The 27,673-nt window shown below is 35.3% G+C and overlaps 1 non-coding gene across 1 annotated transcript; it reads left to right on the top strand.

Moving 5' to 3' along the window:
- Nucleotides 1–4,035: 4,035 nt before the first annotated feature.
- On the top strand, nucleotides 4,036–4,167 carry LOC132369393 (small nucleolar RNA SNORA42/SNORA80 family). The gene has a single exon (XR_009504373.1). It is a non-coding gene; the product is annotated as a small nucleolar RNA SNORA42/SNORA80 family (small nucleolar RNA).
- The last annotated feature ends 23,506 nt before the right edge of the window (nucleotides 4,168–27,673 follow it).

The raw sequence follows: 27,673 nt of genomic DNA on the forward strand, positions 1-27,673 counted from the left end.
TGAGCCAATGGGCCCATGCTCATGGAATTCACTGATTTTACCATGTGCCCCACCATCCTGAAATAGTGGGCTTGTTAGAATGATGCAATGACATTCTGAAGACTTAGCTAAAATGTCAGATAGGTGGTAGTATCTTGCAGGGATGGTGCAAGGTTCTCCAGAAAGCTGTATATGCTCTGAATCACCACAATTACAATAGAACTCAGTTACAGAAGTGAGGACTGTAATTGTCCTGAGGATTTTCTCTTTATTTTATTGTAACTGTATGTGTGTGTGTGTATACATATATATCACACGTCTATTGTATATATATATATCAATTTTATATCAGAGCATTTAAGTTATGGGCTATCAAGAATAGTAAACATCACCCAAGGACTTTACTTCCTCTTCTAGGGAATGGGTTAGTGCATTTTTGGTTGAATGCAGGATAGTTGTATCATATTAGGCAGGTTTATGACCTTGTTATTGTCTTTATTTGGAGGTTTAGTATGGTTTAAGGAGATGCATATGGGTGTCAAGTTGACAAAGGGTGGACTTGTAATTATTAATCATATGTATCAACTTGACTGGCTACAGTGTACCAGATTAAACATCATTTCTGGGTGTGTCTGTGAAGGTGTTTCCATATGAGATTAGCATTTGAATCAATGGACTCAGTAAAGTAGATGGTCCTCCTCAATGTGGATGAACGTAGTAAAACAAAAGAAGGAGGACTTTGCCCCCTTTTGTTTTTTGAGCTGAGACATCCATCTCATGTTCTCCTGCCCTTGGGTTTCTACTAAATTATACCATCTGCTTTCCTGGGTCTCTAGCTTACAGACAGTTAACTGTGGGACTTCTCAGCCTCCATAAATGTGTGAACCAATTTCTCCTAATCTCTCTCTCTCTCTCTCTATACACATACATACATACATCTTATTGTTTCTGCTTTTTTGGAGAACACTAATACTTTTAATCATTTTGTCTGAAATAATTATCACAATCTCTCCAATCTAATGCAGACAATACTTAAATTATGTGATGATGGTTTACAATTATACAACTTATTGGGAGACATTTGAACAAAGATATACGTCCTCAGATTACAAATATAATTGATGTTCTCTCTAAAGTGCTGTTATCTGTAGATATTTTAAGCCTAAAGATGTCAAACACACACACACACAAACCTTTAGAAAGCCAATAAAATTATGGTATACAGCAGTGGTATTTCCTCGAATTGCAGAAAAAAAAATAAAATTTAACTTACAGAAGACATTATTCTAGTAGAAAGAAATGTGAAGGGAGTTATCTTCTAATGATATGAGGAAAAAATATTTTCACATTCAGCTGAGGAGCTGAAGGGCAAATAACTCCATTTGTGGAATTTGATGAGCCCTAAAATGTGAGTAATTTCTCTTTATCTATAAAGAGAGCCGTAAAAGTCTCAACATAAGTCTAGTTTCCATTTGGTCCTCCTGTCAATATGATTTACTGAAGTCTTTAGGTGGTTATTATGGGTTCTAATGAGTCTGTGAGTGAATTTTTAGTCTTTTAGAGCAACACTTCTGCTTACTGAACTCTGAAGCAAACATTTCAAGGCAACAGACACAAGACTGCTAGTGAAAGTACAGTTTTCCAAAATATCACAATCCAATCCTTAGACATAGAGTGTGTTATTGAGAGAAGACTATGATGGCTTTCATATGTGGGAGTTCTCTCCTAGGTCAGGAGATACACATGAGCAGTTGAAATCTCAAGGCCTCCTACATCCACTTGGACAATCATGATTTTCCAAGTACATGGTGCCTTAAAAAACGAATTCCCAAAGCTCGCATTGTATCTTGCTGAGTCTTCATACACCACACATTACTGAAAATAATTGAAAAATAGCAAGCAACTAATGAAAAATCCAAACTTTAATTTGGCCAGCCACTGGAAGCTGTCTGTGTATCTCACTTTCTAAATCGAAATTCCTTATTTTAAAATAATTAAATATCAATTTACTCTCTTTAAGTTTTTCAAACTACTTTAGCTAAAACCAAAGGTTCAGTTGTTTGTTTCAAAAAGAAATATGAGTATGTATATTCTTATAAATTATAAAATTCGATTTTTATCATCTTCTATTTTTGCATTAATCTTTTTTATCAAATGATGAGTTTAAATAGGTAAAATATCACCATTAAAAATATATTTACCCAGATATACACATACATACACGAGCACACACACCCACTACAGATCAACCCAAGAACAGCCCTCATGTTGATTTTCAGCTTAACTCCACTCTTAGGTTTGTACTTGAAGCAACTGATTAACATAAAGTGCAATATATTGCAATTAAACTTTGAAATATTTTTAGGAAAGTGACGGCATCAAAAGAAAAGGGTAAAACCAAGATTTGCATATCATACACTTTTAGCTTCTTCTTTTCTATATTCTTATGTAAAAAATGCTTTTTTTTCTCCTGATGTTTCTTTTTAAACATCTTTTTATTATCCTTTTCAGTGGGTAAACTGATTTATTGTCCTGCTGCCTAAGCACTGCCACTGGTGAACGGACCTTATCTCTGGCCTAATATTGAATTTTTTGTTGTTGTTTTTTTACTCCATTTTGATTTTGGACACCTGGATCTCCTTGTATCTATTAATGGGAAATTTGAGTGACTGGAAAATATCTAATACAGTATTTAGTACTTGTGTATCTTTAGAACACTTCCAAAGATATAGTGAAAAAAAGTGAAATTTTTTTTGAAGGAAGGCTTATGATTTGTTTTCTTTTTTTCCTGTTCAATACAGAGTAAAGGGAGTTTTGACCAATATTTAGCTCATCTGATACCATCGTCTCACCTGATTTCATTATGTCATGTATTTCCAATTGCACACATTAATCTGCAGCATCCTGTGATTTCCCAAAGTAGAAGTCATATTATGAAATAAAAAGGCTTTTATCAAGGTATTATGTCTGCTTATCAATGAACATGCTGAAATAAAATCATTGCTTTCTAAGTGAGGACAAACCTCACGATGGCAGGCAAATCACCCTGCCAAATCAGCACCACATCACACAGATTTCTCAGACTATGCCACAGTGCAGAGATGGCATTGGGTCTGATCTGCTGTGGTAATGTATTAACCCAACCCATGAGTGTACTTATACTACACACCAGTCTGAGAGATTGTGTATTATAAATGATAAAAAAATGAATTGAGTTAAGAAAATTCAGTTATGATCTCCAAGGGTCATTCAATACCTGCATTATATGATTCTAAGACTCTTACCTAGAAAACATCTGATTTAATTGACCAAATATGTTTGTCTATTCAAATTAACAGATACTGCAGATGTGAATCCTGGACTGGAGAACTGATAAAGTTAATTGTGTGTATGTTTTCTTTCCAGGCAGACAATCAAGAGAGTCAATCATTAAAAGCTTTTTGAAAATGGAGGTTACCAGATAATACAGTCTAATTATTCTACCTAAATCACAGTATTCTTGAATATTATTAATATTAGCCTTTTTTCCACTTACCCTCTCATATGATTTTATTAGCCCAAACTTGATGTGGATAGACTCCTTCTAGGGTTTTCAACTGTGATAAGTTTTAAAAGGAACATCAATTGTATATAAATAAAGCTCCATATACATCCAATATTTAAGGGTAAAACAACATTAATAATATCTATTTTATATCTAATACCTCTCATTAGTTTTGCCTGATGTTTTCAATGTCTTTTAAAATATCTTTTAATCCTTAAATTCCGCTTTCATCCTCCTTCTTCCAAGCAATTTATTTGTAGAAGAAACCAGGTAATTTATCCTATATAGTTTCATACAATCTGGAGATATTAATTTTTACTAAGAATTCAACCAAAATGCTATTAATACAATGCTAACCATTTAGCATCATATTTCACTTGTTATTTTTCCAAGGTTCTTTTACAGGATCTGATTTGATCCATTTGGTCCTTGCATCACAAGTAAAATCCTTAATGAGAATGGCGCCTCTAGGGAACTGTAATGAGATACGAGGTTAAAGAAGCCAGGTCAATGCATGGGTTTGGATTTATGGCAAGCCCGTCCCCCCGGGCCTCTCATAGTGTCCCATGTCAGAGCAAACTGGCCCCGAACCATTGCCTAGCCTCTGTCTGTAGGCCACAGGCACTGAAGTGGTTTGCACAGTGGAAAAGAAAAGGGGAAAAAAAAAAAAAAAGAAACCAGGTCAGACTGGTCATATTGCTTAGTTGCTTAGTTGCTTGAGGTCGGGTGCTAAAAGCTGAGTTGCCCTTAGTTGCTTGAGGTCGGGTGCTAAAAGCTGAGTTGCCGTCAAGGTGAGATCCCAGGAATGCTTATCAAACTTCAGTGGCAATAAGCAAGGCAAAATTATTTTAAAGGAAAATTAATACTGAATTTTAAAGCTACGGAAGAAGCAAAGACAACCAGATGCAAGTCAAGGGAAGATTTGAACAAGCAGTTTAAGAAAGGCAAAGCCATAGCCAGTACAAGTATGTGGAAACTTAATTTTAAGGACTATTTCTTCTAAGGCCAAGTTTAAAGTTTTATATAAATCTTAACAGACTGGGCACATATTAGGTTACATTGGAAATCCAAATATTACTTTCCTAATTTTATGGAGAAAGTATTAAGCTCAGATTGATTTCTTATTTGAATAATTCTTTAATTTCAGCATACTGCTTTCAAATGATCTTAGTGTTTTTAATTCTAACATTCTATGTTGCCTAGACCAAGAAAAATATTAGTTTCAAAAACATATTTAGCATTCCCCAATAAACAATTTGATACCTACATAATCAACCAAAAGGATTTTTTTTTTTAATTCTAAGTTTGTTAATCAACCAAGTTTGGAATCCACTGCTTAGATCACACCAAACCTCACAGTTCTACCTCTTTTTATTTTATTGTTTGTTTGTTGACATATTTAAATGATAGAGACCAGAAGTAACAAGATATACAGAAAATTTTTCTTATTTTGGAGTCAACCTTGTTTTTCAAACTTGGGAAACTTAGCTTCTAAGAGCCTCCCTTTCCTCTCCTTTAAAATAGAAATTAAAATACACACCTTAACCATGAGTATTAAATCAAATAATTTAAGAGACTGGATGGTAGTAAGTACTCAATAAATGCTAGCTCTTAATCTTCTTTTAATCAATAATGCATTGACTTAAAAAAACAGGTGCACTAATGGCTATATTTAACACAGGCATAATTTTGCCGTAAATTATTTGTAAAAATAACAGAAGCAATGAGTAGGTTTATTTTAATTCATTTTTAAACATATAGGTCTTGCTGTTGAGTTTATTAATTCATGCGTTTATGTTCAGGGTAAATAAATGTCCTCTAGAGAATCAAGGGATATTTCTTTTCTTCAATAACAAATCATTTCTAAAAGGGAAATTTAAAAAGCATCTGCAAGCTTTGAAGATTATAACATTTGCTGGTGTAAACATGGGAGAATACATGTAATATATATTATTAGTGGCCTGTTGGTCAAAGAAGTCAGAAAGGCTCCCAGAGGTAAAATAACTGTGAGAAGCACATTTAACAACGAATAAGGTAGGAAAGAATTTTCCATGACCTTCTTGTTCTTGTCTCTTCCAGTCTCAACTAGTACATTAATCACTCAGACAACGAGACACACTAAACAGCTGGCTTGAACATCCTGTGAAATCCTGGAGTTTTCATAATTGGTGTTGGCTAGAAGTGCTAGCCCAGGAATATTCAGGATGGCTAAACTGAATGTGGAGATGCAAAAGATTTCTTCATTTGTCTGCTCCTCCAGGGAATCATTTGTTTGGAACCTGGAACCAACTGAGATTTTCTGTTATCCAAGTAGCATTTAGGTTATCCAACCGCACTCAGCATGGGTTTGGCTTGCCAAGGAAAACCTCTCTGCTTCAAATTCTAAGATTTTCCTTTATACTTAAATTTCACATCTGGTAGCAGATTGCAAGCTTTTCAACCCCTACACAATTTCTACTTTTTCTGGGAAAGGGGATTACTAACCACATAATTCAAACTAATATTATCTCTTTTTACAGAATTAATGAGAAGCTATAATTACCAACACTGTTTACCTGCTACTCTGGGAGTATATTTCCAAGGCACATGAATTAGCCATCGTCAGCTTTATAATTAGCGTGTGATAACTTTAATTCCAAAGGCATGTTTAATCAACAGCAACAGATGGAAATGCGCCTAGTGGTAAGTCATCCCCTTCACAGCTCCTGATAGCGAGTTTGTTCCACTGGCTCTGAATTATAAGCTATTTAGCATAGTAAGTGCTAAATTACTGGTAATATTCTCCATCTTTTTTTGGGCTATCAGAGTTACAATACATGAAAGTAATTATAATCACTGACATGTATGAGTACTCACTACATGCTAAACACTATTATTGTTTTAACTTAATGAAGACTCCAAATAACCCCTTATATTAGGTAATTTTAATATGCCCATTTTACAGGTGAGGGAATTGAGCCTAAGAAAATCAAAGTGACTTGCCAAGAGTTCCACAGCTCTTAGCAGTAGGGTCAAATTTGGATTCACTATGATCGTGTTGTAATAAAATACCTTTGTTATTCTCAATCGTATGGGGCTGTTTACTGTAGTGGTTTTGGATTCTGCTAAAAAAAATTGTGTTATTTTGTGGATCTTATGATTATAGGATCCAGTTTTTCTAACTTTTCTGCTCACAAGGATCAGTCATATACCTAGAGGACAGCAGCTGTCTGCTTGGTCCTTTTATTAATCCTACAAACATGTATTAACTCAGAGTCAGTCACTGTGCAAAGTTTGGACTCACCATTATCTATCTTGAATAGCAGCTGCAGAAACTTTTGGGGAACCCTCTTAGAGATGTTTTTTCTACCTCCCAGAGATTGACTGAAGTTACCTTCACCACGCCTACCATACATACAGCACCTTGTGACTCTACCTCCAGCCCCCATAAGCCAGCCCCTCCTAGGGTTTCACCACTGCATGAAAAAGATAATCCAGCAGGCTCGGATCTCCATTTCTTTTTTTTTTTTTTTTTTTTTTTTTTTTTTTTTTTTTTTTTTTTAAACATCTTTATTGAAGTATAATTGCCTTACAATAGTGTGTTAGCTTCTGCTTTATAACAAAGTGAATCAGTTATACATATACAATATGTTCCCATTTCTCTTCCCTCTTGCATCTCCCTCCCTCCCACCCTCCCCATCCCACCCCTCTAGGTGGTCACAAAGCACCGAGCTGATCTCCCTGTGCTATGCGGCTACTTCCCACTAGCTATCTATTTTACATTTGGTAGTGTATATATGTCCATGACACTCTCTTATCCTGTCACATCTCACCCCACCCCCTCCCCATATCCTCAAGTCCATTCTCTAGTAGGTCTGTGTCTTTATTCCCGTCTTGCCACTAGGTTCTTCACGGCCTTTTTTTTTTTTTTTTTTCCTTAGATTCCGTATATATGTGTTAGCATACTGTATTTGTTTTTCTCTTTCTGACTTACTTCACTCTGTATGACAGACTCTAACTCCATCCACCTCATTACAAATACCTCCATTTCATTTCTTTTTATGGCTGAGTAATATTCCATTGTATATATGTGCCACATCTTCTTTATCCATTCATCTGTCGATGGACATTTAGGTTGCTTCCAGGTCCTGGCTATTGTAAATAGAGCTGCAATGAACATTGTGGTACATGACACTTTTTGACCTATGGTTTTCTCAGGGTATATGCCCAGTAGTGGAATTGCTGGGTCGTATGGTAGTTCTATTTGTAGTTTTTTAAGGAACCTCCATACTGTTCTCCATAGTGGCTGTATCAATTTACATTCCCACCAACAGTGCAAGAGTGTTCCCTTTACTCCACACCCTCTCCAGCATTTATTGTTTCTAGATTTTTTGATGATGGCCATTCTGACCGGTGTGAGATGATATCTCATTGTAGTTTTGATTTGCATTTCTCTAATGATTAATGATGTTGAGCATTCTTTCATGTGTCTGTAGGCCATCTGTATATCTTCTTTGGAGAAATGTCTATTTAGGTCTTCTGCCCATTTTTGGATTGGGTTGTTCGTTTTTTTGTTATTGAGCTGCATGAGCTGCTTGTAAATCTTGGAGATTAATCCTTTGTCAGTTGCTTCATTTGCAAATATTTTCTCCCATTCTAAGGGTTGTCTTTTGGTCTTGTTTATGGTTTCCTTTGCTGTGCAAAAGCTTTTAAGTTTCATTAGGTCCCATTTGTTTATTTGTGTTCTTATTTCCATTTCTCTGGGAGCTGGGTCAAAAAGAATCTTGCTGTGATGTATGTCATAGAGTGTTCTGCCTATGTTTTCCTCTAAGAGTTTGATAGTGTCTGGCCTTACATTTAGGTCTTTAATCCATTTGGAGTTTATTTTTGTGCATGGTGTCAGGGAGTGTTCTAATTTCATACTTTTACATGTACCTGTCCAATTTTCCCAGCACCACTTATTGAAGAGGCTGTCTTTTCTCCACTGTATATGCTTGCCTCCTTTATCAAAGATAAGGTGACCATATGTGTGTGGGTTTATCTCTGGGCTTTCTATCCTGTTCCATTGATCTATATTTCTGTTTTTGTGCCAGTACCAAACTGTCTTGATTACTGAAGCTTTGTAATATAGTCTGAAGTCAGGGAGCCTGATTCCCCCAGCTCCATTTTTCGTTCTCAAGATTGCTTTGGCTATTCGGGGTCTTTTGTGTTTCCATACAAATTGTGAAATTTTTTGTTCTAGTTCTGTGAAAAATGCCAGTGGTAGTTTGATAGGGATTGCATTGAATCTGTAGATTGCTTTGGGTAGTAGAGTCATTTTCACAATGTTGATTCTTCCAATCCAGGAACATGGTATATCTCTCCATCTATTTGTATCATCTTTAATTTCTTTCATCAGTGTCTTATAATTTTCTGCATACAGGTCTTTTGTCTCCTTAGGTAGGTTTATTCCTAGATATCTTATTCTTTTTGTTGCAATGGTAAACGGGAGTGTTTTCTTAATTTCACTTTCAGATTTTTCGTCATTAGTGTATAGAAATGCAAGCGATTTCTGTGCATTAATTTTGTATCCTGCTACTTTACCAAATTCATTGATTAGCTCTAGGAGTTTTCTGGTAGCCTCTTTAGGATTCTCTATGTATAGTATCATGTCATCTGCAAATAGTGACAGCTTTACTTCTTCTTTTCCGATTTGGATTCCTTTTATTTCTTTCTCTTCTCTGATTGCTGTGGCTAACACTTCCATCGGATCTCCATTTCTAAAGTTCCCAGACTTAAGATATCAAATCAGATGCAGGGAAGGGATGCCAAAGTTAGGGAGTTTGGAGCACTTTGACCTCTCCCTATCAAAACACAATTTCTCCTTCCCCACTCTACCTCAGGGAACAGTATAGACTAAACATATTTACATCTGGTACCAGTGATTTTTAAACTTATTCTAAACATTGAGATTATCTGAGGAATTTAAACAAAAACTTCAGCAAGCGTGCCCAAATCCACACCACTTATTAAAAACCTCTAGGGGTGCACATCTGTCCCTGTGAAAACTTCCTCATGTAAATGTCATGTCTAGCTGGGGTTGGGATGTAGAGCTTCAGACATTCAAGCACAGAGGGTTCTTTAATGTTTTTCTGAAGAAAAAAGTTGTTGTGTGTTCGCATGAAATCCCAAAAGTCATGGGTAAATTGCCTGTAACAGTCATTTCTTAGGCACAGAAAGTGGAATCTGAAAAGGTTCTGGCCCCTACAATGATTCTGAGGGATTTTGTCCCCTCTAATTTAGAATGTGTTGTTGTTAGAGAAATGACAACTGCCATGAGATCACACAGATACCACTTTCATTTCTTTGTAATTAACCCCGGGATGACCTTTATTCATTTTAGAAATGTAGAAATATCTAGCTGCCAAACATGGTTTAATAGCCTTAGAATAAAAAAAAGAATAGATTAGATTTTTTTCCTTTTTTGGTCCTCAATGATCATTGGCTTTTCGCCTCTTCGCTTGGTTAACGAATAGTAACTCTAAGACGTTCAGATCCACTGCCTGATCTTTCCACCCTTGGTGAAATTCTTTAAAACATAGGCACACGTGCCCACACACACACACACACACACACACACACACACACACACACATCATATCATGTTAGTAATAAAGGGCCTTTAGAGATCTTTGATTTACAAATAGGGAAACATGCATTATCTTTCACATAGTTTGATTCACTTACAGCCACATACGTAATGTGAATTTTACAGTCTAGACTGAATTGAACTGATTCACTGACAGTCAGGTATATGTTAGTAATACAACCCAAATGTAATTTTTAATATACCAGGCAATCTCCCTGAATATGAATAATGAAACTATCCTTTACATTACTAGGTGGCCTATGGACAAAATTAGAGTATTAGCTAAGATTATAAAATAATTAATTCATCTAAAAAAAGTAAAATGTATCATGAAATCACTATCTTGTGCTGTGCACTCAATAATTAAGTAAAAACAATAAAACGTACCAACTAATTCTACTTGGTCATGTGGGATAACGCACAGGCATGCATTTCCTTGCCACGAGACACTAAAACTTTTATAAACCTAAAGGGGGAAATAATCACTTAAATATAACAATGATACAAATAATATTATTTCTACAGTGTGTTGTCAGTTTTTTTTAAAGGATGAAAGGATGCCTTGAAGTAGATCCTTTGACATTGTCCCCTTCTCTCCAAGGCCACCTTTATGTGTGTATGTGCATAGGGTCCTGCACACAGAAGGGTCCATTCTTCGTTCAGTGCTCTTCTGTCACCATCTTGAATTCTTTACATAAATAAGGACTTTGTATTGTTACTTTGCATAGTCCCTACAAATTCTGTAGCCATCCCCCTCCACCCCCACTCTTTACTCTTGTAACTAACAAGTTTATGCCCCTGATGTCTCCGATATTTCTTGGCTTAAGCTCAAAGCTTGATGGCGGAACTTGACCCTTGACTCTCTCAGGCAAGATCAACACTTATTTCCTCTTGCTGTGTGCTCCTGACCACTCCTGATGTTCTCAGCACCTCATCAACCTCAGGAAACCTGAGGACACAATCCAGTGTCAGGGCTCTAACCTATGACGCCTGCTGGGTTTTCTCACACTCCCCTTATCACCCACCCAAGCAACTGATAAGAATCAAGCCATTAATTAACAATTGGTAATTGTTCCTTACAAAATGCAGTACACAAAGTGATATATACATATTTTCCATGCTTTTCTTTTATAACATTGCACCTCACATTTAATCTTTACAGTTAGTATTCTTGTTTCTCTGACAACACACTAAGAAGCCATCTCAGAATTACCCATTCTGCTCCTTTTAATCTTGGTTCTATTAGCTTCAGTGTCAGAAAATGACATGTTCTTCTCTTTCCTCAAATTCTAGTCGGATACTCCATTTCCAATCTTACTATATACAGATGGCACACAAATGCAGAGTCATTCTAATGGTTAAAATGCTTTTTCTTTCCATGAAAAGAGGCATAGGCATATTTTCTCTTGTTAAAAAAGTAATTTCTTAAAAGGCAACCAGCTCATTGGATTGGGGTGATTGAAGTATCTTCGCCCTAACAAAATGACTTAATCAACACACACACACACACACACACACACACACACACACACACACACTCCCCAACTGGGAAATTAATAGAGCCTATATTCAAGATGTTTAGTATTTTCAGACATGCTGGCAAATTGGACTATCAAGGACAGAGCTGCAAACAAGAAAATCATCTCACAACCATTTTATTAATATAAAGGAACACTTCAATATGTGAAGAGTCCCAGATTCAGAAACAATATGTGAATATTTTCTCAAGGAAATCATTTGAATCCCATGAAAATATGTGTAAGAAATAAGAGCAAATGGGAGAGGATACAGAGGTTCTGTGAATATTATCCAGGCTGCAATTATGTTTCTATGTCATTGATCCTACATTCAAAATAAAATTCACTATCTCCAAAATGATTGGCATTTATTTTTTCTTGGATTATACACACTCTTATTTTTTCCTCGGACTATACTCAGTCTTATTTTTTCCTCATCAAGCGGCTAATATCATAAGATATTATTTAAAACATCCTTTCTTGTTTTATTACACTTTTGAAAAGCTAATCTGCATGCAAATAACTGTGTGTGTCTCAGATTGTAAAACTGTTTTCTGCAGAGTCAGTTTCTGTGATCTAAAACTCTGAAATTCCATTCATTTGTGTGTGTGTGTGTGTGTGTGTGTGTGTGTGTGTATTTCCTAAGTGCTCATCTATGCTAACACTCTGCTATATTATGAAAGTATTTATTGCTAAGATGGTCTTATTACATGATTTAAACAAGTCAAAGTCAATTTAAAGACAGCCCTGAGCACTTCACATTGGTGTGGTCAGGAACATAGGGCAGTTCTTTAGGAAAAGACACTCACTTATCCCCATGTTATAGTCATTGCCTGTGTCTCTCAAGTTCAGAGTTGCTGGCCAGACTCTGATTATAGGGTCAGCAAATAACAACTCCAAGTACTGTTTGAATGACAAGCTTTGGCTAATTTTTAATTGATACGTGGGCACGCGATCAAAGATGTGGCCAATGTGGTTAACTTGCTTAGCTGCCGTTTAGCAAATTCGTCAAAAGCTATGTTTGAATACCAAAACTTCAGAAATGGGATAGTTTAATAAGCCATGTAAGGTGAAGTGAGGAAGAGAGTACCAGAAATGACAGTAACGAATATTTATTTTTTTACAGGCCTTATGTTGAAAGGTAAATATGTGTTTGTTTATATTTTAAGACCTCTGAGAACAAGGTCAACTTAAGTGTGCGACTGACATTTCCTCTAAATGAACGTGAGAAAGCAAAACAATAGCTGTTAACCAAGAATAAAATAGAATCACCAGGTGCAACTCACTTAGCAACTGCTTTATCAGTCTACCTTTATTTTATAAAAATGTCATCTGACCAATAATACCATTTTTGCCCACTCAGGATTATTTTCATTCATGGAAATAAATAGGGTTACTATTAAGACTAAGCAAGTTTCTAATGTCATTATCTGTGACATTATTACACCCTCTTTTTAAGAATAACATCACCAGCAGTCCACTAATAAAGCATAACTTTTGGTAGCCTGAAGACTCAAGAATTTCAAAAAGTAATTCATTAAAATTAAATTTCCCGGAGAAAAGGGTTGTAATTCTGCTACCTTACTTAGTATGTGACATATTCTTTATGTTATCCTCAGTGGTAGCACATTGTCACATTGTCATTCACTGGAGAGAATTTGCGTTAGGGGGATAGTTTGAATTTGCATAAAAGTGTGATGAATCTGAAAATGATCAAGCAATGAAATTCCATTCTCATCTTTAAAATATATACACTTACATAGCATGTACTGTGCATTTATTTTCATTTAAGTTACTAACTTCCATAAGTTTGAAACACACACACACACACACACACACGGTATCAGAATGCATTAGGCAGGCTCTACTTATTCTGTATGCTCACCTGCTACATGCATTCACAAAAAAGATGGGCAGAATTACCCTGGAGTAATTTCTGGGCTCATTGTTTACCATACACTTGCTCGATTTTATTGTTATCCTTGTAACATGTAATAAAATAAGCCAACATGTGTCACACAATGTTAGTGAATAATTATAAGGCAGCATGACAACGCTACAATTTCTTGGGAATAAAGAATAAAAACAATGAAAACAGTAGGAAAACAGAGCAGAAAGGAATTTGAAAATATTCTCTTTCTAATAAAACATGAGACCTTCACAATTTTATACACATTTAAATTCATATATTGTTTTCCTATCAGTTCCGGGAACTGTTGGATATTCAGAGTTGAATATACTTGATGAACTTACAATCAATTAAATAGTATTAAAAATTTAAAATTGGTTAAAAAGTTAGCATTATAAGTACAGTGTATTTTTTAAAAGTAATTTTATTAGTGAATAGTTGCTTTACAATGTTGTGTTAGTTTCTAAGTACAGTGTAAACCACCAGGCTATGAGGACTTTGGAATAGGGCCAGGGAAAATTCTTTGGATGGAGGTGATATTTTATTTTCTCCTGCAGGGCAAGTGAGATAGAATAGCTTAACGATACATGGATGTCAGTAAATCACAATGCAATTATTTAATATTGGGTTTCTCAGCTAGACTCTAAGATCTCTGAGCTCAAGACAGGAAGAATATCACTTCTATCCCCTCCTATTTTCTTAATGCCAGGCAAAGAGTAGATGTTTAATAGCATCTGTTGAACAGATAAATGAAATGCAACAGCTGCATTTTTATGTAAGAAAGGGAGACATTCAGTAAAGGATTATTCTGGAAATATAAAATTTGACCAAAGTCCTGTTATTTGTGGAATAGAAAGTTTAGAGCCTTCGGTTTCTGGAGATTAAGTATAAGGCTAAGATGGGGGGCTGGTGCTACCATTAGTATAAACAGGGAGTCAGGAGAAAAGTTTGTCTTGAGTTCATAGGAGAAAAACTTAAATTAAGGGCATGTTGTATTTAGAGCTGCAGAATATTTTATACAGCAAACCTTCAGGTCAGTATTTCAAAATTCAGCACTGGATGCCTGAACAGAGATCTAAGCCTTAACATACAGATTTTCGGAACTCCACTTACATGCACCCATGATAGATAGGTGGAGAGCTAGATAGATAGGGATAGACATGTAGATATTGTACATTCAGATTTGAGGTTGGTATAGGTGTAAATATAGATTTATATATATTTAGGTATATATATACACTTTAAATATTTAAACATTTTAAAATTATGATAAGAGGTAATAATTAGAACTGATGGAATGAATAAAATTTCTAAATAATAGAAATTGTTTAGAATACAATTTATCCTAAATTAGAATAAATTAATATTAGAATAACATGTATAATTAATTATGCATTAAATTTAATAATAAATATCTTAATACGTATAAATCAAAAATTGTATAAAGAACATATAAATATGTTATAATCTTATAGAATTAAGCACATTTTGGCTATGTTTGAAGTAATATCTTTTTTTTTTTTTGCTCAAGTCTAGACCAAAAATTTAATATGAGGGAGAAAAGCAGGAACTCATTTTCTCCTAACAGTAAGCATTGATATTTTAAATCACCAGTCTTTGATTTATTGATTCAGCTTCATTCAAATTGTCTTGGCCTGTCATATTGGCAAAATATGTGATGTTTTAATTTCTTTTTTTCTCTTTACTTAGGAAGTATCTTTATGAAATGATCTCTTGCCTAAGGACAACTCCAGCAAGTTAGTTTTTACTACTGTTTTCCATAATAAATTATACTATAAAATGTCACCTCAGGACATAAAAGAGGACTTTAAAAAATAGTAAACCTGCCCCTCTTCTGGATTAGAATATTTACTATCTAAAGTTGTTATGTCCACACCAATTAATCTGTGAATGAAATTCAACTGAAACCAAATTTCCAAAAGTGTTTTCCTATTGTTGTAAGTAGTCAAAATAGTCCTAAAGGTTGGTAGAATAAAAATATTAACACCCCAAGTTGAAATATAAAGGAGAGAGGGCCTTGCCCTGTCTTACAGGGAACATGTACCCACTAAATTGTTGTTGAATGAATAAATGAATTAATTAATGAATGAAAAGAAAAGCTGGGAGAGTTGCAAGAGGACTGATAAGACGCTTTTGATACAGAGTGTGAAGGGAAGGCCTAAAAATTATGGTGGACCCGACACTGAGAAAAATCTGGCAATACAGCTCCCACACCAAACACGAGGTATCATTAGATAAATGTAAAGCTGGTGGACCTGGGAGGGCTACCATAGCAACGTTGAATCTCAAACCCAACCCAATTCCTAAATAACTTAAACCGAGCCCCTATAACAAAGGCAAAGCAGATAGAAAGGCACGCCACCTATTATCAGGTATAAAATCTATTTACCTTAGTCACTATTGTCCCACACAAGAGGTCTTGATTTAAAGAACAAAGATTATAAGGCACGTGGAAAGACAAAGCAAAAAACAAAACAAACTGAAAAAACCAATAACATACTTCCAAGAGACAAAGTAATCAACTAAACAAAACCCACGTATTACGCAAATGCTAAGACTACCTGAAAAGAAATTTAAAATTAAAGATTTAAGGACATTTAAGGACACAAATGGAAAGGTACATGAGAAAAGATCTGATGGGAATTTTCAGCAGAGATATCAAAACTACATGAAAATATTGAATGGAAATGAGATGAAAGGAAAGCACAGTAATGGAGATACAGAATGCCTTCAATGGGCTTATCAGTGGACTCAATTCAGACGAGAAAAGAATACGTCAGCTTGTAGAGACATCGACAGAAACTAACCAAACAGAAACACAAAGAAAATAATAGATAAGAGAGCATCCAAGAACTATGGGACAACCTCAAATAGTCTAATTTGTTCATAACTGGAATACCAGAAATGAGAAGACAGGTAAATTGAAAGAGGAAATATTTAAAACGATGAAGAGGAAGAATGTTCTAAAAAATATAGCCAGACAGATCCAAGAACCTTTAAGATCAGCAAGCAAACAAGTTATATGATTTTTGTAAGTATTATTACTTTGACAGAAGATACGCAGTTATAAACCTTTTTTTTTTTTTTTTCTGCGTCTCATACAACTTCCTTGCCCCTTAATGCTGTGGTTAAGAGTATGCAGATTTCACTTCCCAGTGTCCCTTGACAGCTGGCTTCTTGTTAGTTTCCACCAATACGAGGCATTAATGGAAGATCAGATGGCAAGAGCATGAGAGAAGCCACTTTCTTCCTCTCTATTTTGTCTGGCAGCATTGCTAGATGTGTGCATCTGCTAAGAATTTCTAGCTTCAACCACAAGACTCAAATTTCTTTGTTCCCCCAAGATGGTAGCTGCACCCCTGTAACTCCAGTACTGGCCATGTGCCCTGTCCTCCGACTTTGAAGGCTCCAACTCCTCCTCACTGTAACTCATCCAGCTGGGTTGTACGGGCCAGGGGCTGTTGTTTATCACAGATACTAACATCTGAGTTAATTTGCTACTCCCTTCTCTCTCTCTGAACTTCCGCTACATGAAAATAATTTTCTTTATACTTATTTCAGTTTTCCTGAAAGAATACTGACTAATAAAGAAAAAAGATCCACAAGGATACAAAGTAGCTCCCTGCTCTTACTTGTTCAATTATACGTTATTAAAACCAAACTCAAATATATATAATTTCTGAGCAAAAGGCAAATACTAAAATTAATCATAAATTGAATATGAACATGTACTTCTGTTACAAGGGAAATATGAATCAAGATACTTAGCATGCTACTAAAAACATATATTATCATTGTGTGTTTACAAAAAAGCATGTAGGTATCCACATCCCTGTTGGAGAAGAACTCCCAAGCTGACCAGTGGGAAGTGCCCTGTGATAAACCTCTAGATACTCCCAGTAGGGGAAATGTAAGAAAACTAATTCTGACTGAGTCCTTTATTTTTGCTCGAGTTTCATGCATATTTGATTTGATTTAATTCCACCACTCCACACATTTATAAAGAAAGGTATTCTAATCTTCTTTTGTAGAGACTTTTATATAGATTAAGTGGCTTTCTTCAATGTAAACCAGGTTCTGTATGACTTCAAATTTCATGTTGCTTCCATTATAACATTGATTTTGGATTAGTTTCCCGTAACTCGTCTGCCTTTGGATGAACCATTTTGCTGACAAGTAATGTCAAAGGTAGTATATGGCACACATAATAAGATATGAGGCCTGTAACTGTTCTTTAAACATGGTAAACACTAGCCCCATGTAGCTATTTAGATTTAAAGTTAGTTAGATTTAGGTGAAATCTAAAATTTAGTTCCTATTAGCATTACCCACATTTCAAATGCTCAATAGCCACATGTGACTCGTGACTACCATACTGACTAACAGCATAGTTATACAATTTTTTCTATCATCAGAAAATGCTACTGAACAACATTGATTAAGAATATAAGGCCTTCACAAAGGGAAAGTAAACTCACACTGTGTGCTCTCTTATGAACTCTATGTCATTCCCAATGTTGTTCTTTAATACATTTCAAGGGCATGTCACAGAATTTCTAAAGTTAGTTTTCAAGTGATAAAGCAAAAAGAATAAACTCTTCAGGCCAGATGCCCACAAAACTTAAAATCCAATATGACATGAAGATTTCTTGAGCATATCGACAAATAAACAGATGGAGTACTCAGGATTCAGGTACTATTTCTCACATTGGAAACAATGAATAAAATTCAGAAAAAGATGAACACATACAAGAAATTATTGTCTAGAATCTGTAAAATATGAAGTAGCAATCATTGCCTTAAAGAAATAGGAATAAATCATCCAAATCACTTTGATGAAGAAAGAGTAGGAAAACTGTTTTTAAGAATGTTAAAACTCACTTTCTAAAACAGTACGTTGACATCATGCCTAAGAAGGAAAATCACATTGAATGATGCTTTAAAAAGATCAACTCTTAACATGAAAAACAACCAAAAAGAGCTGCCACATTTCTCTAGCAATAAGTGTCAATATGTGGATTGACAGCAATATGAGAGATGGGGATTTTATTAGTCACACCCAAGTTAATGATGGCAGCACTGGGAATTCCCTGGCAGTCCAGTGGTTAGGACTCCACCCTTCCATTGCAGGAGACACGGGTTCGATCCCTGGTCGGGGAACTACTATCCCACAAGTGGCACGGCCAAAAAATAATAATAATAATAATGGCAGCACCAAGGGCTGCAGCATGACCATTGCCACTCACACATTATGAAGCAAGTGACACTTGTTCCCACCTCTAGGGGAGGAGTTCCACCTTGTGCAGTCCCAGGATGTCGACCCCACCACTTGGCTTGCAGGTTCAGAGGCTGCCAAAAAAGACCCGAGTCACCTAAGCACGGGATGGAACAGCGCTTTACTCAGAGAAAAGACAGAGCAAGGTCAGCGTCTATAGTGAGCGTTGGTCCTTTATGGCCAGAGGGTTCCACCCTACCGCCAAGGCAGGGAGACGGTCTCAACACACTCTTCTTGTGCTCTAGGCAGAGGACCACCGTCAGCAGCAGATACAGCAGTGGGGTGAGCCGCATGCCACCACAACACAGGCAGAACAAAGATGTACACATCAAATCTGGAACAGGAAAAGGTAGTCCTAAACAAGGCAATATGCCCAGCACAGGCTCTGAGGACTCTTTATGTCCGCGTAAGGAAATGTTCCAGAACCACAGCGGCACACTCTTATGCAAGTGTGCAGGGGTGCCAGACTCTGCATGACTACCTTTCCCACACAGTCTCGAGTTGACTGCTCTTCTTCTCTTCCTTAGTTTCTCTGTATGTGTTATAGGCAGGTAATACTCCATGCACATATATATATATATATATCAGTGTCAGAGTGCCATTGGGAGAACAAATGAAATAAATACTGGCTACAAGAAAACTTGAATTTTTCAAACCAGGTGAGGCCATTTTAATACAAGCTGTTGTTATATGAGTCCAAAATTTGAATTTGGCAATTTCTTGTTAAGAACATAAATGTATCAAAAGTATGGTGGCAGGATTGGACCTAGTCATCCTTGACTAATATGTTTGCTTTCCTGATTCTTGTCAGCCCACCAGGGACTTGCTTCTTAGACTAATCTCTCAAGATTGATATTACTATCTCCATCATATAGTAAGGAATCCTTGGCTTTATAATACGTAAGTGATTTTTTTGGAGTCACATCATAAGTAAATAGTAGACTATAAGACGCCTTACATATCTCACTCTTAATTTCAAGCTCTTTCCAAAAAAAGTACTGAAGGGAATTAAATAAATAGAATAGATTTGACTACTCATAACTATCTCTTCAAATTTTACCACATTGGACCCTACTGGAAAAAATGTGAAAAGAAAGTTAATTAGTAGGTGTATCTGAGAGAAGCCAAAATCAAACCCAAAATAAACCACGATGAAAAAAAAAAAAGTATTCCAACAAACAGATTACTGAAATCAGTAGGAGACAGAAGAGAAAGAAAAACACAACAAATCTAGACCAATAAAGAGTTCTATTTGATAGGAGAAGAAAACTTTTAAATGAAATAAAAGCTTACTTTTGCAATCAAAACTATTTGTAAAATGTAATGTATGCACTGGTAAGTCAGTGCATAAATAACCGGGCAACAGTAGTATTTGGAATGATAATAAAAGTGTTCACTTGCAACTTGTATTTTGAGAACCTATAAAATGAAATTGAAAAGGAGGTTTCAAGATACAAACAACACCATCTTACTTTTATAATGTACATTGCAATTTATTCTGGAGGGAAAACAATACAGATTCTCTCACCTGACCAAGTTGGAGTTATAGTCAGTACCTAGTGGTTCCGGGGTTGGGGGCAGGGGGAAAAATATAAAAGTACGTTGCCTTTCCTGGTTACAGGGTGAGATGCCTTCCTGTTAAATGTTATAGCATTTCGACATAAATTACCTCTTTATGACTTGTTACCAAGGAAAGCCACAGGAGTTCAGTCCTACACATTAAAGGATGAAATTGATTTAGAGAAAAAATTAAACCCTCAGTAATTTTGGCAGAAAAATATAGGTTTATCCACTAAGAAAAGTGAGTGTTACTTTGTATCCTGAAAAATTAAAACAAAGTGATTATTCCTTGGAACAAACCCAAAATGAAATCCAACATTTTGTAATCTGGCGACTCAGGTTCAACTTTAGAAACCACCTTAACAAGCCCTGTAACTTTGGGCAAATAACCTCTTTAACTCTTTACAGCCTATACTCTAATAGTAATACTTCAGTGGGCTTTTGAGAAGATTGCATGATACAAGGTTAAAAGAAAACAACAACAAACAAAATCTTTGCAAATTGTAAATCATGTTGAATATACACCATGGTTATTATTATTGTCAATTGAGGAACCGGTAATTAAGGATTACCTCAACTGAAGTTTGAAGAACTGGTAAAATTCACCAGCCAAAGACGTAAGGAACACATCTGGAGTCAGTAAAAGGTAAGTTTCTTCAGCTTGCTGCAACGAAGGATAGAGGAAGCATGTGGAGAGCACACACCGGGGAACTTTGGGGCATTTTGTTAAGAGAGAGTTAGGAGAGACTGAATGATTTTTTTTTTTTAAATGACAGTTTGAGATATAATTCATATACCACAAAATTCACCCTTTGAAAGCATATAATTCAGTGGTTTTTAGTATATTCAACAAGTTGTGCAACCTTCACCACTCTGTAATTTCAGATCATCTTCATTACTCCAAAATGTAACTCAAAAACCATTAGCCATCAGTCCCCACTTCCCACTACACCTAGCGCCTGGCATCCACAAATTTGTTTCTGTCTTTATGGATATGCCTATGCTGTTCATTTCATACAAATGGAATCAAACAATATGTGGATCTTTTGTAACCAGTTTCTTTCATTTAATGACAGTTTCAAGGTTCATACATGTTGTGGCTTACTTCATTCCATTTTACTGTGAATAATACTTTATTGAGTGGGTAAATGGCATTTTGTTTATCCACTTATCAGTTGATGAAAATTTGGGTTGTTTCCACTTCTAAGTTTTTACAAATAATGTTGCTATGAACATCCATGTACAGATTTTTGTGTGGACATGTTTTCAATTTTCTTGAATAAATACCTAGGAGTAGAATTGCTAGGTCATATAACAACTCTATGTTTAACATTTTGAGGATTTGCCAAACAGTGAATCACCAGGTTCAGTAAAACACAATCCATAAATAAATGAACATTGAGAGAAATTGTCTTCCAGATTCAATTAATTGAGAGGTTTTTGCTTATCATGTATATTATATTTCTATTTCCAAAGAAGAGCTAGAGAGAGAACCATTTCATAGATTCTTTTTGAAAAGTGGCCATATTTTCTGAACTAAGAAAATTTCTCCCTCTCTTTCTCTCTCTCCCTAATTTAAGAAAATATGATTTATTAATTTATGCAAATATTTTTACTTACAAAATAAATTAACTTCCTGAAATGAATAACTAAAATACCTGAAATTGAGAAGGGCCCTTGAACAACATGTGACATATACTCTTTCAAAATAATGAACAATCAAAACATTCCTGAAATTTATCCCCTTGATAAGCAATATGACTCAACAATACACCCTGATATTAGGATAAGGCTTGTCCCAAGGAATTTCAGAAGTTCACTGGGACTTTTAACCAGTGAAAAACACTAAAATATGGAGTGCTTTTCAGCAGTTATCATAGTGAGTCAAGTTTTATTTTCTCAGAAGGAAGCAATGTGTGATCTGAAACATTTATAAATTTGGGAAGACTGAAATGACTAGAATGGACATTTAGCAACTCACCCAATGCAACCTAAATCATCACTTTTGTTTGGAAGTTAACAACTTATCTTTCCAAATGCCCAGGTTAACATCCAGCCGTCTTCACATTAAGAAGAACTGAGAGGTTGGCATGACAACTGAGTGAAATGTATAAGAAGCAAAATTGACTCAGCAGAACACAGATCGGAGGTTATTCTGACCAGCAAAGGTTATTGAAAATTGTTTTCCATGGCAATTTCTTTCCAAACCAAACTATTTCTTAAACGTGTAGGTCAATGTGTGTCAGTATATCTATAGCGAGTCTGTAGCATAATTAAGCCACCAATTAAGCCTTACCAACTCCCATTTTTATATTCTGTAAATATGTGGCAACAACAAAGAAGTCATTTGCTAAAACAAGATCTATTATACTCTTTTTCCCCCACAAATGGCCAGCATTACTAACATCATTCTCTACTCTTTGTTGCCATTCCTTTTGTTACAATTTAATTTGATTTAAGTATATCCTACTTATACCTCAAGGTCAAACTGAGGTTCATTCTGGCTTATTAGGAATTCTATTAGGCATTCCAGTTCTCTCAAGCACTCTCTTTATTTTGAGCATATGTATATGTTTCATAATGTCTCTCATTTGCTATTTACCAAACATTGCCAGATGGCACTCCTTGAACTGTCGTCTGACAGTTAAATTTTGTTTAACTGAGCTTATAAATTGGCCTTGGCTTCACAATAAACTTATAAAATGCAAGGAGTTAGAGTCTGTGTTTATTTCTTCTTTGTGGTCACATGCTAAATATGAGAAAATTAAGGACTAGAGAGATGAAATTACTCTGGTTGTAACATGGAGATTGAATTGAAAAGGAGCAAAAATGGATGTAAGGAAGACCAAACAGAGTTTAATTTACCCAGTTGTCAGTATGTTTTATATCAACAGGTGATATATCTAACACAGATCGATATAAATTCTGGACTAATTGAGGAATTAAATGCAAATGAAACCATAAGGAACACATGTAAAACTGTACTCAAGCTAGGTAAGTCTTGCTCAGTATAAATGCACAGGGATACAACATAAAGAAAATTTCTGGAAAATCTGAGCACCATTAAAAAAAACCTAAAAAAAAAAAAACCTAAAAAAATGCTTTAAATATTACCATAAAAACTTAAGTAGGATCAATTTTTGACATATTCAAGATAAAAATGTTAATATCCCTGATTCACAGAAAGCCTTAAAAATCTATGATAAAACCACTATGCATCATCAGAGAAAAATTGTCAAAGAATATGAACAAAATATATAATAAAAATATAAATGGCTAATTAACATATGAAAACATTGTCTCACATATATTTTAAAAATCACATTAATATGCCAATATCTTACGGATGGGAATAAATTAGTACTAATTCCATGGAAGTCGATTTGGCAGAACTATCAAAAGCCTTCAAAATATTTATACTTTTCCGTCCAGTATAGCTACATCTATGAATTCCTTCTGAGGAAGTAATCAGAGATGTGCGCAAAGATTTTAGGACAGTAATCAGTATTCTTAATCATATACAAAATATGAAATTTCACTGGTACAAGATCCAAAGGACAAATCAGTATGTCCATGTGATGGAATGTTATGTATCATTATAATCATGGTTTTGAGAGAAATGTTTAATGATATGGAAAAATAGGATAATATAAATTTGAGTGAAAAATATTGATGTACAAAACTATAGAGAATATTATCCGAACTGAGTATATATATTTATATCATGTATATCATACAGTATTTGTCTTTTTCCATCTGACTTCTTTCACTTAGCATAATGCTCTCCAAGTCTATCCATGTTGGTCTTAAGAGATGAATTCTTTCATCCTCCCTTCACTTCCAAATTTCTAGACTCCATAAAGACCACTCTGGTTTGAATGAATTCTTCATTTAGGCAATAATACAATTTATTTTGTCACAAGCTTCTTTAACTACATGTCATGTACCTACTTACCTGAATTAGAATTTATATTTACTGTATTCTCATCACTAATTCATTTGCAAGCCATTTCTTAAGTTGAGTTACTTTCCTGGGTGGTTACAACTCCATATGTTGTTGAATTTTTTCTAGATTGTCGCTAAGAAAACAATTTTGCATCAAATGTTAGGAGCAGTTTACTAATTAGATACCAACCCCAACTCCTCTTCCTAACCCACTAACTTATCCTCCATCTAGAACAAGGATAAGTCTGAGACCCAAGAAAGACTGAGTTTCCTGGATATTGTCCAATGGATTAAGTCATACGAAAAAGATCCTTTATGAAACTGAAACTGAGCCTCCCTTGTGAAAGGCAATATATATTAGACAAAATGTAAGGGCTTCAAGTTAAATATTTCCTTTACCTGTCATTTAGTAGCTATATAAACTTAAATAACTCAATTAAACTTTGAGTCTCAGATGACTCATCCATGAAGTAGGGATAATAATACCTCCCTCAACAGATTGTAATGAAGGTTAAATCATATATAAGATATAAGATGTCTAACACAGATATCTGCTGCATTGCACCTTCATCATTCTGAATCCTTAAATTAGTTATACCTGTATAATTAGATTAAAATGGCCAAAACTGGTGTGAATAGCTAACTAAAAATGTGTTTGGGGGATATTTGAGAACTTGATATTTAGGTGAATATCAATACCACTTTACGCTATATACTGTGTAGAAATTCCCTTGGTTATAAAAAGTCTCGTCATTTGTTTTCTTGGAGGAAAAAACCAACATTGAAAAATGTGTGCTGAAAGAAGCCAGATATTAGATAAACAGGTCTCTAGAGCAACTTTTACAAAGCGGTGTCACATTCTGACAGGGAAAAACATACTCCCCTGTAGTCTCAATGTGTATGTCAGACAAGCTTAGCTGCTGCACTGGTATATTTTCAGATCTCTCCATGTCATTTTTAATCATGTGAAATCTGCTACAATATTGAGTTATATTTTAGACCACAAAGTACAAAATAGAACATATAAAATACGACAACCCAGAAAAAAAAAAAGAACCAAAGTCTTACATAGTGAGATTTGTCTTTTTTATGGGTTTCTAGAAAGCATGCTATAAATTTTCCCTGTAACTAGCCACTGGAGTCATATTTCCAAGCAACATCTACAGAGTAAAAGGTAATGCATGGCAGTTTGAATACACACGAAGGATAACCATTCTATCTCCACACAATACAGTGTTTGCACTATAAGGGTAATCAAATTGCAACAACATTTGGGGGTAATGGTGGGCAAGAGCATTCGAACATCAGACAGATGATCAGTGACGCCATAATATGTTCTACAGTGGACGAAATGTGATAACATCATAGGGGAAGATAGCTAACTTGCCAAGGCAATGGGGGCTGTCAGTCAATGAGGGGAGGAGGGGAAGGAGGATGATTTAAGGTCAAATCAACAAAGGTTGTATTGCATTCCTGTGTGATTTGTTCATACCGAAGAAACGTTGTCCCTCTCAAATTCCTGATGCAAAAGTTACATTTCAGAGCCAGACACAAAAGAAAAATCTGACCTGAATACAACTTTAACTTTTCAGAAAAATGCCAAAGTTCATCTTACTATAAGGGGAAGTTAGAAGACATTTCACATTTCTAAATATAGGTAGTTCACAGATCTACCCCACCCCCCCAAAAAAAATAGTATCTGTTGGCTCACTGATCTAGTATTAAGTAATTGAAGTGTTGTGTTGTAATTAGGACCACATCAATGAGGCCATTTGATGAAGTAATTTAATTCTTACAGTGGACTCTCTGGCATGTCTTCTGCCTACAAAGACAGTAATCTAACTTATCTGTATCCCTTTACCTTTTTCCTACACTGCTCTACTGACTGGCAAATGCTAATCATTCTTTAATACTCAGCCCATGTATCATCTTCTTCATGAAGACCTCCTTTTATACCTTCAGGATGAATGAATCACCTCCCCTGTGCATCTACAACACCCACCCACACAATTCTCTGTCTATATTTCCCATGATGCTGTAACTCTTCAAGGACAAAAAGGACCACATGTATCAATGCCAGCCCAATGCCTCCATGCTATTTGACAAACAGTGTGCTCATAATTAAAAGCTATTTGGTAATAAGAATTGTTATATCTTTCAACTGGTCTATCAAATAATTAAGTGGGTGAAATTTTAAAAAGTGCTGTCAGAATGATAGAGTTTCTCCAAGATCTGGGCATCACTCTTACCTCCACACTTTCTACCTATCCACCCAGGGAGGGAGCTCTGATTCCAGGCTTTCTGCAGTCCCAAATCATCTGAGGAAGCAGAAAGCAGAAAGGAAGGGATGGCCTGGAAAAGAGAAACAAGACAAATGGATAGGGAGGAGGAAGATGACAAGGAGGACAGACTTTTGAATGATAAATAAGTCCAAGAGAGTTGGTGATACTAGCTCCTGTAAATTTAAATCAAACACAGTCAATCCTACTAAAATGCTAGAATATATGTAGGAGACAAGCAAAGGCAATAGGAATAAATAATTGCTATTTTCTAAATAGGATTATGTAGTGTGTATCAACTCTTCCTTGTTTATTAGGAAAAGCCTCCTGGCCTCAAATGTAGTACAAATGTAATGAATGATGACTTACATCCTTTCTTCTCATGTGGAAGAACCAGTGAGTGGTGGAAGGTTTGTGAGATTTGGAGTGGAATGAGAATTTGATTTCTAGCTCTCATAGCAAAATGACTTTAGGAAATTTACCTATCTTTTCTCATCCTCATTTGAAAATTTTTCAAATTGAGAAATCAGTAATATCTAGCTCCAGGAAATGTGTGAGGAGTCAGTGAGATGTTATGTGAAAGAAGCTCAGGACATTCTGGTGTGTGTCCCAGACTTAACATTTTCTGCCTTCCTTGTTCCTCCTTTCTTCCTCATCCCTCCTTCTTTTTCTTTTCTTCTCTCTTCGTTTCACCTATTGAAATGTGCATTTGTTTGTTTGCTTATTTTACTGACTTGATATCTGAACATGGTTCAGAAAAATGAATGATTAAATTTGTTGCTACTTAAATAAATGTGCTAGATCTTAACGCATTCTAAAAAACCTCATTTGTATTACACTATAAAAAAAATTTGGTGACTCATGAAGTGAAGTTGGACTTACAGAAAGATTTCAGTAAATATGCCTGACTAGTTTGTTGATATGGCTTGGTTTAAACAAAACATCAGACATTTGAGGCATGTAGAATATGTGATTGTTATTATTCATATAACTTCTATGTTGCTGACTCTTGAAGTAGTCCCTTAATAGACACTTTG

This window comes from Balaenoptera ricei, chromosome 7 (assembly GCF_028023285.1).
Source record: "Balaenoptera ricei isolate mBalRic1 chromosome 7, mBalRic1.hap2, whole genome shotgun sequence".
NCBI lineage: Eukaryota > Metazoa > Chordata > Mammalia > Artiodactyla > Balaenopteridae > Balaenoptera > Balaenoptera ricei.